The sequence below is a fragment of the Dermacentor silvarum genome, chromosome 2, assembly GCF_013339745.2.
Source record: "Dermacentor silvarum isolate Dsil-2018 chromosome 2, BIME_Dsil_1.4, whole genome shotgun sequence".
Lineage (NCBI taxonomy): Eukaryota > Metazoa > Arthropoda > Arachnida > Ixodida > Ixodidae > Dermacentor > Dermacentor silvarum.
In genome coordinates, this window is record NC_051155.1 from 26,698,683 (window position 1) to 26,710,353 (window position 11,671).

The window sequence follows — 11,671 nt, forward strand, 5'->3', positions numbered from 1 at the left end:
TCCTCGAATGTGTGCAATGGTGCCGACTTTTGTTGGCTTACGATGTCAATGAGCATGTCTCTGTGCAAAATCAGCCGTCCTCGTTCAAGGTCATCACCGTAGAACTTTGTTATGTATGCTTCGTCTTGCTTTCCTGTGGCAAACTGCTCAATGTGTGACATATGCTGCCACATCTCAGGTGGATATCTGTCGCTTAACGAGGACAGTACAGTGTCAAGTACATCGTAGTACCTCTGGCGGCACATGTCCTCCGCTGATGTGAACAAGTGAGCTGAGGAACCTTCTTGATAGCGGTGTGGAGTTTTCTTTCGCCTAGCAGCTGGAACACACGGGTCCTCAACTCCTACTTTTCCTGCCTCTGCCAACACCTCCTCCCAAACCAAGGGAAATCTTTGCCTGAGTTCAGCGACGCTTGCAGTGACGGATTTCACCATTTTCTCCGCTTGTTCAAACCTGAGCGTTCTTTTTTGTAAGGCGGTATTCAGTGCTTCCATCCTGAAAAATCCGGTGGATTTCGCACCGGCCTCAGTTCGCTCTTCGGATGCTGTTTCAGAGAAAAGCGTTATGAGACTGCTATAATTTGAAAGAACTGATCGCAGTGACGAAGCCTTTAGCGTCCACCTTGTCGGGAAGAATTTTCGCAAGTTCACATCCTCTTGTACCTGAATCTCTTGAAAAGAAGCAACGCGCTTTGGAGAGCAGGTCACGACGTTTATCAGTTCAGTGACGGCGTAAAGAAAATCACGGCACATGTCTACATTCTGGCCGACATCATGCAAAACCAAATTCAGGATGTGCGCTAGGCAGTGTACATATAGCGCGCGGGGTTCCTGTTCTTGCATGAGAGCTTGTACTCCTCGGTGCTTTCCTCTCATGTTTGCCGCACCATCATAGCACTGCCCGCGGCACTTTTCAATTGGCAGATTAGATCTACAAAGAATGTCTTTCAATATAGCAAAGAGGCTCGTCGCTGTGGTGTCCGGCGTGTTGAAAAACGCACAGAACAGCTCATCTACTTCCAGGCTTTCTGTGACCACCCGAAAACAAACTGAAAGTTGTTCTTTGACAGAAATGTCTGCTGTCTCGTCCATAATGACAGCGTAGTGCTCTGCCGCACGAACTTCGTCTGTGAGACTGTGAGTGAACGAAGGATGTCATGTGCCATGAGTTCCACCATCTCGTTTAAAATCTGGTGAGAAATTTATTTGTATTTTGTTCTTAAAAGCCACGATCGCAATGACGGAATATCATTAGCCCGGAGTTCCAGCAGCTGCCTCAAATTACTCTGTGTCTTCGTGGCCACGTTTTGCTAAGCCAAGTACAGTAGTGACGACACTGTTGCTAGGAGAGCCTGTCGGGCGTCGTCCATTTCTTTCGCCTTTCCCTTGGCGCAAGCATATGCCACTTTCGCGCTGCCTTTTGCAGCTACGGCGGCATTACATGCCTCCTAATGAAAATTAGACCTCTCATGGGATTTAACTCTGTCAATTGCCTTTTTCCTGTTTGAGAAACCATTTTTCACAAATGCCAGGTAAGAATCCTTGTCTTGGCAAGTGTTAGGGTGCGGCAGTTTCATCTCTGATGCTGTGCAACAGGTCTCGCAAAACGCCTTATCACTGTGGGACATTGTAAGATAACCACTTGTAGGTACTTTTCCGGGTAGGCTGGAAGCGCCGCCCTTGTTTTTCTGTAGATGGTGCATCAGAAACTTCGCCGATGGATCGAATTTTGGAAGCACCGGCTTCTGCAGTGCACACAGAGTTTGGTGTGCTAGTGTCATCAGCGCTTGGCGGAGCTTCAGCCACTGAACTGGAAATGATGGATGAGGGACGGCTCTCCTCGCAGTCTTCACTGGGGGCTTTCCATTTCCTGGTCAGATATTTTTCCATTGCTTTTGAACAGTCTGCAAGGGAAATGAATAACATTCTGAATAGACGCTCGCATAAACATACAAAGTTTGGTATAATATACATATTCAGAGTTGGTCAAGCGCGTAGGAACCCTGATCAACTTTTAAAAAGACAAAAGAATCTTGACCATTTCTGGAAGCATAAAGAATTATGCCGCGGTGAAAACCCCAATTTTCACTCAAAAAAAAGGATTTGCCAAGTCTGAATGACGGCGCCGCCTGTGGCAATGAGCTGTAAGAATTGTCGGCTACCCATAATATCATTTAGTGCACGCTGCAATAAAGCTATGCGTCTTCTTGAAATTAGAAATACATTTCCTTAGAATATGGGCCGACCAGCACGCGAATAATTTTATACCCTCACGTGGCAACGAATATGGGACGATCAACCTACATTTGTCTACAAGCTATACGCGAATACCTATGGCATACGTACTATCACGATGAAATGAAATGCGAACAGCGGAGTGCGTGGCCGAAGCATAACAAGCCTGAAGGTATAGGGCGCGTCATCCAGTTATCACCATTGATAGGCGCGCACGTCGGGTTTGATCGTGCTGTGCGATGATGCACCCGCTATACTGCGATATTTTTCTTTGCGCTGTCCAATTTGCGATGTCATCATTACTGCGCCGTGAACTTTTCTCTTTTTGAAATAAAAGAGAAGCAGAACACAAACAAAAATATCACAGTATAATCATCGGTCGCGAATAGCCAGACACTTGTGATCTCTGCAGCTACATTATTATTGCCATCAAACAAAAATATAAAGCAGATAAGACGTTTCATGTAAAAATATGGCACAGTTTCGCCCTAAGGGCGAAGCAATGAATGCGATCGCAACACAACAATGTCATACGAAGTAAGGTGAGCGGCTTTGGTAGCAATATGAATTGTAGTAAACATGAGCAGATTAAGTAAGCAGGTGTGCTGCGGCGTAAGTAGACCGACATGAAGAGAGACCCGATGACCACGAGAAGGCGCGTGTGAAACGGTGGTGTTCATGAGAAGCGCTTCCCGTGGGCAGCGCGTGCGAAGGGACGCACCTGTAGGGCTGCACTGCCGATCCGGGCAGCATTGCATGTGTAGCGTGCGTTGGAAAATGTGACCCGACTATTACTAACTGAATGAACAAGCGTGGTGTGAGCGCGCACAAACAAACACGAATAGATCACACTGAATGACTGCAGACAACGACTGTCAAAACGCTGGCAGCAAGCATACGCCGCAGCGGGCGAAGGTACGTGCGGTCTATCGCTTCAACGGAAACTGAGCGGCGAATGCACGGCGCATAAAGGTCAGAGCCGTGTGGAGATAAGAGACGGTGCGGACGAGCGACGAGCGCGATTGTTGGCAGAGTAGAAGTGCGCCCCCCCCCCCCCCCCCCCCCGCTTCCTCCGGCGCTGGCTTCCTGCTTGCTTGCTTGCGCGTGGGAAATTGAGTGCGTTCGCTCTCCGTGATAGCGCGCGTCCCCGCACGCTTCCGCTCGGGCATACGGCGCGCGGCGAAGATTTTGTCTATAGGGAACCGCTCGACAAGCGCGACTCGTATCTGCTAGTTTGTAGTGACTGCGGCTGTCCGTGCGCCTGGGGAGTACTACATACGCGGGTCGCGCGCTTTATTTTGGCGGTAATCCGCGCGGTATCTTGAAAGCGATCCGCATACGGCTAATACCTTTGTACGCGCTGTGTTTTTGCCGCTCAGTTTCCGTTGAAGCGATAGACAGTACGAAGATCACTGCTTGCTGCTGCTGGTGCCGCACTTTCATACGCCAGCGTTTTGACGGTTAGTGTCAGAGGTCATCGAGTGTGCTGTGTTCATGTTTGCTTGGGCGCGCTGACAACATGCTTGATAATTCAGTTAGTAAGCAAATGTTTGCAAGTTTATACGGCCGATAAAACTACTATCCTTACTTCATATAGCTGTCTGCTAATTTTCTATTGCAATTGATGCTTCGGCGTTCGGGCGACACTGCGCCTCTTTCTTTTTTTGGTTGAATGCTGATTTCCAAAAGCGAGGTGCCAATTCCGAGCTGTGCCTTTCAGTTTACTCGCGGCAATGAGACGGGTGGTGTCGTCATCTCATGCGGCAAGCTGCTGTAGCCGGCGAACGTCATTGAGCCAGACATTAACATTTTGTGCTGGAGACTGTTTAAAGTAAGCAATCGATGAGGACAGGTCTGGCGGTGTGGTAATTGTAGTCGAGGGGCGTGGCAGCTGTTGAAACAGGAGTGCCAGACTTTCGAGCGTCGCGGGGTCAAGGGTCAAACCCGAGTTGCCGGCGGTATCCGCCCTCTCCACGCTTGACCGCGGCGTTGCCTCACGACGTTGGTGAATGTTGACTTCGAGGCGCTGAATGAGCTCTTCCTTAGAGCCGGTGCTCTCTTACTCGCGTCGGGCTAATTCTTCTCGGATAAGGTCGACTTCGAGCCACGACATGGTCGTTGAGTCAAGCTCCTCCCAAATAATTCCGGGCATGATGCACCGTGACACGATGCTGGGCGCACGGGAGACTAGGCGAGTGAGCGCTAAGCCTACTTGTCAAATAGGGCTAGTTGTCAACATTCACGGCACTCTTCATATTGTCGCGACGTCGGAAGCTGGAAGGACAAACGAAACGCACTTGTCGGCAGAGGCAGTAAGAATAACGGACGGTTTTTTAATACCGCGCGCTAGTCACTGCTTCTTCTTCTTGCTTATGTTTTTGATAAGTGCCTATATGTCTTTTTACGTCGTCGTCATTGCCGCACTAGACACGCGGCATTTGCCTCCCTCCCAAGCGAAGCATCGTCCCGATGCGCAAATTGAGCGTATGCATGTACAAGACACTAAAATGCGAGTCACTTAGAAAAGTACGGCTTCATGCGCACCACATGCACCACTTCGAGGGGTTGCTTGCGGCGCCTCGAACAAGCTTCACCATCGGGCATGACCTCGTAATTCACGTCGTTCAGTCGTCGGATAACTGTGTATGAACCAAAATATCGCCTGAGTATTTTTTCAAAAAGTCCCCTACGCCGAATGCGTATCCAAACTAGAGCACTGCACGGGCTCGGGCTTACCCGAAAGCCCGAGCCCGGCCCGGCCCGTGGGCCGGGCCGGGCCGGGTAGCACAGTTTTTTCACGGGCTCGGGCCGGGCTCGGGCACGGCGTGTGCTTTTTGACTCGGGCCCGGGCTGGGTTCGGGTTTCTTGACGCGGGCCCGGGCCGGGCTCGGGCTTTCTGGTGGTGTGCATGTAATGTGCAGCGAGTTATTCTCGGGTGTCTCAACTCTGAAAAACATTATTTTTCGGTCTCGGGCCGGGTTCGGGCCGGTTTTGAGTCGGGCTCGGGCCGGGCTCGGGCCTAAGGTAAAGGGGTGGCGGGCTGGGCCGGGCGGGTAACGTAGATTATTTCCGAGCCCGGGCCGGGCCCGGGTCTCGCCATAAAAGTTTTGATCGGGCTCGGGCGGGCCGCCCAACGTAAAAACGGGCCCGGGCCGGGCCCGGGCTGAAAAAATCGGCCCGTGCAGTGCTCTAATCCAAACCACATTCTATCGCCGGGTGTGTAGGCGACGAATTTGTGCTGACGATTGTACCGCATTGCGTCCTGGTCTTGCTGGTGGTGGATGCGTACACGTGCAAGCTTTCTGGCTTCTTGGGCATGTTGACCAAATTATTCAGCATCTGCATGGATATCGTCGCACTCGTGGGGCAGCATTGCATCCAAAGTTGTCGTGGCTTTGCGACCGTGTACCAAGCTGAATGCTGTCATACGAGTCGTTTTCTGTTGAGCGGTGTTATATGTGAAGGTTACATGAGGCTAAATCTCGTCCCAGTTCTAATGGTCCACGTCGACATACATGCAAAGCATGTGTGCGAGTGTCTTGTTCAAACGCTCCGTGAGTCCATTCGTCTGGGCATGATAGGCTGTCGTTTTCCGGTGGGCTGTGCCGCTGAGTTTGAGAACTGCTTGTAAAAGGTCGGCCGGGAACGCGGTTCCTCTGTCAGTAATTACAACCGCGGCGGCACCGTGCCTAAGCATGACGTTTTCGACAAAAAATCGAGCTGCTTCAGATGCTGTTCCGCGCTGGGTAGCTTTTGTCTGCGCATAACGGGTAAAGTGGTCCGTGGCGACAATAATCCACCTGTTCCCTGCAGTTGAAGTTAGAAACGGTCCAAGAAAATCTATGCCAATTTTGGCAAAGGTGTTCCCGGTACCTCTACAGGATGTAGGAGACCAGCTGGCTTGTCGGGTGGTGCTTTGCGTCTTTGGCACTGAGGACACGTGCGTACATGATGTTTAACATCGGCTGGGAGCTTCGGCCAATAATACTTCCGCCGCAGTCGGGTCATTGTTCGTGAGGAGCCTAGATGACCTGAGGTGGCCTCATCATGACACGCGGTGAGAACTTCATTGCGAAGCGAAGCAGGTACGACCAGTAAGTAGGTGCTGCCCGTCGGAGAAAAGTTCTTCTTATAGAGAACATTGTCCTTCAAACAAAATGACGCCAGACTGCGTCCAAACAGTCAAGGCACGTTTTGCTTCGGCCTTCCAAGAAATGAATAAGCGGAAGCAGTTCTGGGTCGTCGCGCTGCTGCTGGTAAATGCTAAATGTATCGTCGACTCCCAAGAATGCAGAGTCTGTGTCCTGATCCTCGGTGACAGAAGGCTGTATAGATGACCAAGAGAGGCAGTCGGCGTCGGTATGCTTTTGCCCTGACCTGTATACGACGGTCATGTTGAACTCCTGAAGCCTGAGGCTCCAGCGCGCCAATAGACCGCAGGGGTCTTTTAAATTAGTTAGCCAACGCAGAGAATGGTGGTCACTGACGACGGTGAATGAGCGACCGTACAAATAAGGACGAAATTTAATAACAGCCCACACAGTGGCGAGGCATTCTTTCTCCGTAGTGGAATAGTTTTCTTCTGATCGCGAAAGAGTTCTGCTGGCGTAGGCTATCACTTTCTCGGAGCCGTCCTGCCATTGCACCAGCACGGCACCCAGACCTACATTGCTCGCGTCGGTATGAAGTGCTGTCAGGGCGTCCTGGTCAAAGTGTGCCAGAACTGAGGGCATTTGCAGACGCTGACGTAATTCTTTAAATGCCATTTGCTCGCGTTCGCCCCAAACAAAGGGAACATCCTCTCGTGTTAGTCAACGGTGAGGCAATACGTGAAAAGTCCGCAATAAACCGGCGATAATAGGCGCACAGGCCCAAGAAGCGTCTCACTGCCTTCCTGTTAGATGGTGTGGGAAATTTCGTAACAGCGTCTATTTTGTCTGGGTCCGGCCGGACACCTTCGCTACTGACGATGTGGCCCAGAATTGGAGTTCGTTAAAGCCAAAATGACATTTTTCAGGCTTTGGCGTGAGGCCAGCAGAGCGTACGGCTTGGAGAACAGCTTGTAGCCGGGTTAGATGCTCTGCAAATGTAGCCGAAAAAACGATCACATCGTCGAGGTATACCAAGCACGTTTGCCACTTTAGACCTGAAAGTAGGGTGTCAATTAGACGCTGAAAAGTGGCTGGCGCTGTACACAAACCGAAAGGTAGCACCTTAAATTCGTAGAGACCGTCGGGTGACAGCAAAGCAGTTTTCTCCCGATCTCGCACATCGACTTCTATTTGCCAATACCCGCTGCGTAGGTCCATGGAGGAAAAATAACGTGCGTGGCGCAGCCTGTCGAGTGAATCGTCGATGCGCGGTAACGGATGGACGTCTTTCTTTGTTACCTGATTTAAGTTGCGGTAGTCAATACAGAAGCGTAAACTGCCGTCTTTTTTCTTGACCAACACCACAGGAAACGCCCAAGGACTCTTCGAAGGCTGTATCACATCATCCTCGAGCATTTTCTTCACGTGCTTTTGTATTTCTTCGCGTTCCTTCGGAGCCACACGGTAAGGGTTCTGTCGAATTGGTCTCGTGGCATCGTCCATAATTATCCGATGCTTGGTCAGTGGTGTTTGCTTGACCTTGGACGTATACGAAAAGCAATCCTCAAACTGCTGTATTAGTTCCAGTAGGCGCTCCCTGGATGTATTATCGCTAGCAACTCGCTTACTCCTGTGTAGCGTCACGAGACATTCAGCTTCGACCATTCGTGTGCTGTCGTTGTAGTCGTTGTCACCCATGCTTTAGCGCATTGTTTCAGTGTACGCCCATTCACATTTTCTTAATAGTTGGTGATAGAGTCGGCGTAAGTTTGCGTACGAGTTGGGGTAGATGTGCGTAGATAACGTGCGCGAACCTTACTATGCCAGCAATTGTTAAACGAGTGGTACTCTTGCCGACGTTCCGGGGTGGAAATCTTTGGAGGTTAGCGATATAACGCTAACGGATGAGTGCAAAATACTTTATACACGAGAAACGTCGTACATCGAGAAGGGCCGGCAACACATAGGCTGTCTGTATGTAGCAACGCTCCATGAACTATGACACTTGGTCACACAAATTAAAGGGAAGGAGGAAAATGAGACATCCGCCCAAATGCAGCAATTGCTACGAAGGAAACCCATACGGGTTCCTCGAAAGAATGCCTCGCAGTTGAAGAAAAATTCGTCCTGGTCCGGGACTCGAACCCGGGACCACCGCCTTTCCGGGGCAGCCACTCTACCAGCTGAGCTAACCAGGCGGCTAGCAGATGGCAGGGCGAAGTCGAATTTTGTCAACAACTCGAAGCAAAGGCAAGTGTTTGACGTAATAGTTCAGCGGAAACCCGCTAGGTGGGTATCCACCTAGCGGGTTTCCGCTGAACTATTACATCACACATATTCATTGCATTCCTTAATATGCCAGTCACTATTTTTGCTGCCAAATACTGCACTCATCTTCAATCCACCGCTCCGAATTTTGCAGTATGAAAGGAACACAGTGCGTGAGCGAAAACCCAGTTGCATTTCCGACAGCTGATTGCACAGAAACAGGGTAGAAGCGGTAATGGTTTCGTATTCGTGCGCTTTCTCTGGCTGAGGCAGCCTGCGGCGCGCCGCCGAAAGCGCCATTTCGTATCTCTAGTATAATCTTCTCCGCGAAAAGGGTGAATGAACAGTGGAATTAGATCACAGTAGCGGCCCTCTTCCAGATGAAACGGCAGGTTAATGCATCGTGTGGTTTGAAGGAATACATTAGGAGCTTTCAGTAATGAGTGCGAGTGACGTCTGCCAGATATGATGAAGTTCTAGCACATCAGAAACGCCAGGATAATGAAATTGTAAATATAGAAGGACACCTTGATCATATTTGTAGCGGCAGAGAAGAGACCGACACCCGCGGTTCCCTGGTTGAACATTGCTTCTTTTTTTTTGTTGCGTGCTTACGAGTCGTGCTGCCTTCTTCTTCCTCTTTTTCTTGTGCCATGCATAGCGTTTCCCGCCAATCCCGCGTAGACTCAAAATCCTCCCGGGCCGCGACATGCTCGTTTGCCTCCAAAGGGTACAACCGCTGAGAGGCGCGTCGGACTTGCTGGCCGTTCGGAAGGCGATTTTGAAATATCTCTCGATGTCGTCCCGGCCTGGAAACGCTTCGACTACTCTGCCGAGTTTCCACTGCAGCTCCGGCACGTTGTCCTCCTTCACTATCACCAAGTCGCCAGCGCGCATTCGGGACGAAGACGCAGGCTGACAGTGATGAGCTGAGTGGAGGCAAAGCAAATATTCTTACTTGCATCGTTTCCATAATTGGTGCAGCATCTCGTCTCTATACTTCACCCGCCTTCGCAAGTCTTGCGGGGTGGAGCTAGGCAAGCAGTTTGCGATTTTGACTAGTAGACCTACTACGTGCTTGCCAGTTAGGAAGTGCGATGGCGTGAGCGCCTCTGCATCCTAGGTGTCCTCGCAGAGTTGCGTTTGTGGGCGGCAGTTGACAATCACTTCTACCTCAGCCAGCACAGGGAGGACTTCTTCGTAACTGAGGCTGCTTCGTCAAAGACAGCGTTTCAGCGCATCCTTAATTGTCCGGATGACGCGCTCCCAAAAAACTGCGCCACCATGGGGCCCATTCGGCGATGAATTTATTTATTTATTTATTTATTTGTTTATTTATTTATTTATTTATTTATTTATTTATTATTTATTTCAATACTCTCAATGCCACGTGGGGTGTTACAGAGAGGAGTGGGTCTCAATACAATAATTGGAAATCGCGGTTTTGAAAGATGATGGAATGGGGATGCTGACAGCTGGTCGATGCCCTTGGAATGAAGGAATAAGCGTGTAGGTTTGTACGTGAACTTGGGACGTGGACCTTGAAGTTGTGATTGGTGCGTGCTGAAATATAATGAGGAGCAGCGAGTAGTGCATTCTTGAGGTGATGATTGGTGTAGTATATTTTGTGGAATAGCCCAAGCCGCGCCAGTTTTCTTCGTGTCGTAAAGTCAGTGAGGTCCAGGAAAATTTTCATTGTAGTAACACTTGCGGTGCGAGAGTAATTAGAAAGGATGAAACGGGCGGCTCGGTTTTGAATAGCTTCGAGGGAGGAGGTAAGCAAGGCAGAGTGAGGATCCCAGATACAAGCGGCATATTCGAGTTTCGACCTTACGATTGTTTTATACAATAACTTTTAAAGAGATAGGAGCCAATGAAAAGTTTCGGCGAAGGAAACCTAACATGCGATTGAGATTGTTAGCCACGAAATCTATGTGAGTTTGCCATGTCAAGGTATTAGATATATGAACGCCAAGGTATTTTATGAGCTAACAGTTTCTAAGATAGCATTGTTGAGAAAGTAAGGATAAAGGGTAGGAGCGTTACTGTTACGACATTCTCTCATTACTTTGAATTTATTTACGTTCAGTTTCATTAGCCATTCAGTACACCATGCTTGAACGTCGTTCAGATCAGCTTGAAGCAGCTGTGCGTCGCCTGGTTTAGTTATCTCCCGGTAAATTACACAATCGTCGGGAAAAAGTCTAATCTGTGAAGGAACGTGGTTAGGAAGATCGTTATTATAAATTAAGAAGAGTAACGGCCCGAGAACGGTTGCTTACGGTACACCGGAAGTTACAGTAGAATTAGGAGAGTCAAAGCTGTTTGCCGTGACGTACTGTTTTCGATTTAATAAAAAACACTCAATCCACTGGAGCACGTTAGGGTCCATGTTGAGGGTTTTCAATTTTAGAAGAAGAAGGCAGTGAGAGACGGTGTCAAATGCTTTTTGAAAGTCAAGAAAAATGCAATCTATGAAACAGTCGCGATCGAGAATGTTAAAGAGGTCGTTAATAAAAAGAAGGAGCTGGGTTTCACAAGAGTGATGTTTCCTGAAGCCGTGTTGATGCATACAGAAGAAGTTGTTGCTTTCAAGGAAAGTTACCAGATTGGAGTATATTACATGTTCTGGAAGCTTGCAAGGAATGCCGGTTAATGTGATGGGTCTATAATTTAGGGGGCTGGATAAGTTACCTTGCTTGGGAATAGGTACCACCCTCCCCGCCTTCCAGTCATGAGGAAGCTGGGAACACTGCATAGACTGAGTAAATATTTGTGACCGGATTATGGGTGAATATGCCTCAGTGTGCTTCCGAAACACCGCGGTGATTTCATCGGTACCAGGCGAAGAAGATGACTTCAGTACCTGTATTAGTTTGGCAATACCAACGCAGTCAACCAAGATTGGATCCATCATAGGAAAAGAAGTCACTGCAGGCTTGGGGGCAATGCACGATACATCATTCGAGAATGAGGCTACAAAGTGGTTTTTGAAGAACAACACAACACTGATTGCTTGGTATGATATCACCTTGCCCATCGCATAGCTGAATTTCCTGTTTTTTTGGGTCCATTCAC

The 11,671-nt window shown here is 49.3% G+C and overlaps 1 non-coding gene across 1 annotated transcript; it reads right to left on the reverse strand.

Moving 5' to 3' along the window:
- Positions 1-8,448: 8,448 nt before the first annotated feature.
- Trnas-gga (transfer RNA serine (anticodon GGA)) lies at positions 8,449-8,523 on the reverse strand. Its single transcript has one exon. It is a non-coding gene; the product is annotated as a tRNA-Ser (tRNA).
- Between the last annotated feature and the right edge of the window lie 3,148 nt (positions 8,524-11,671).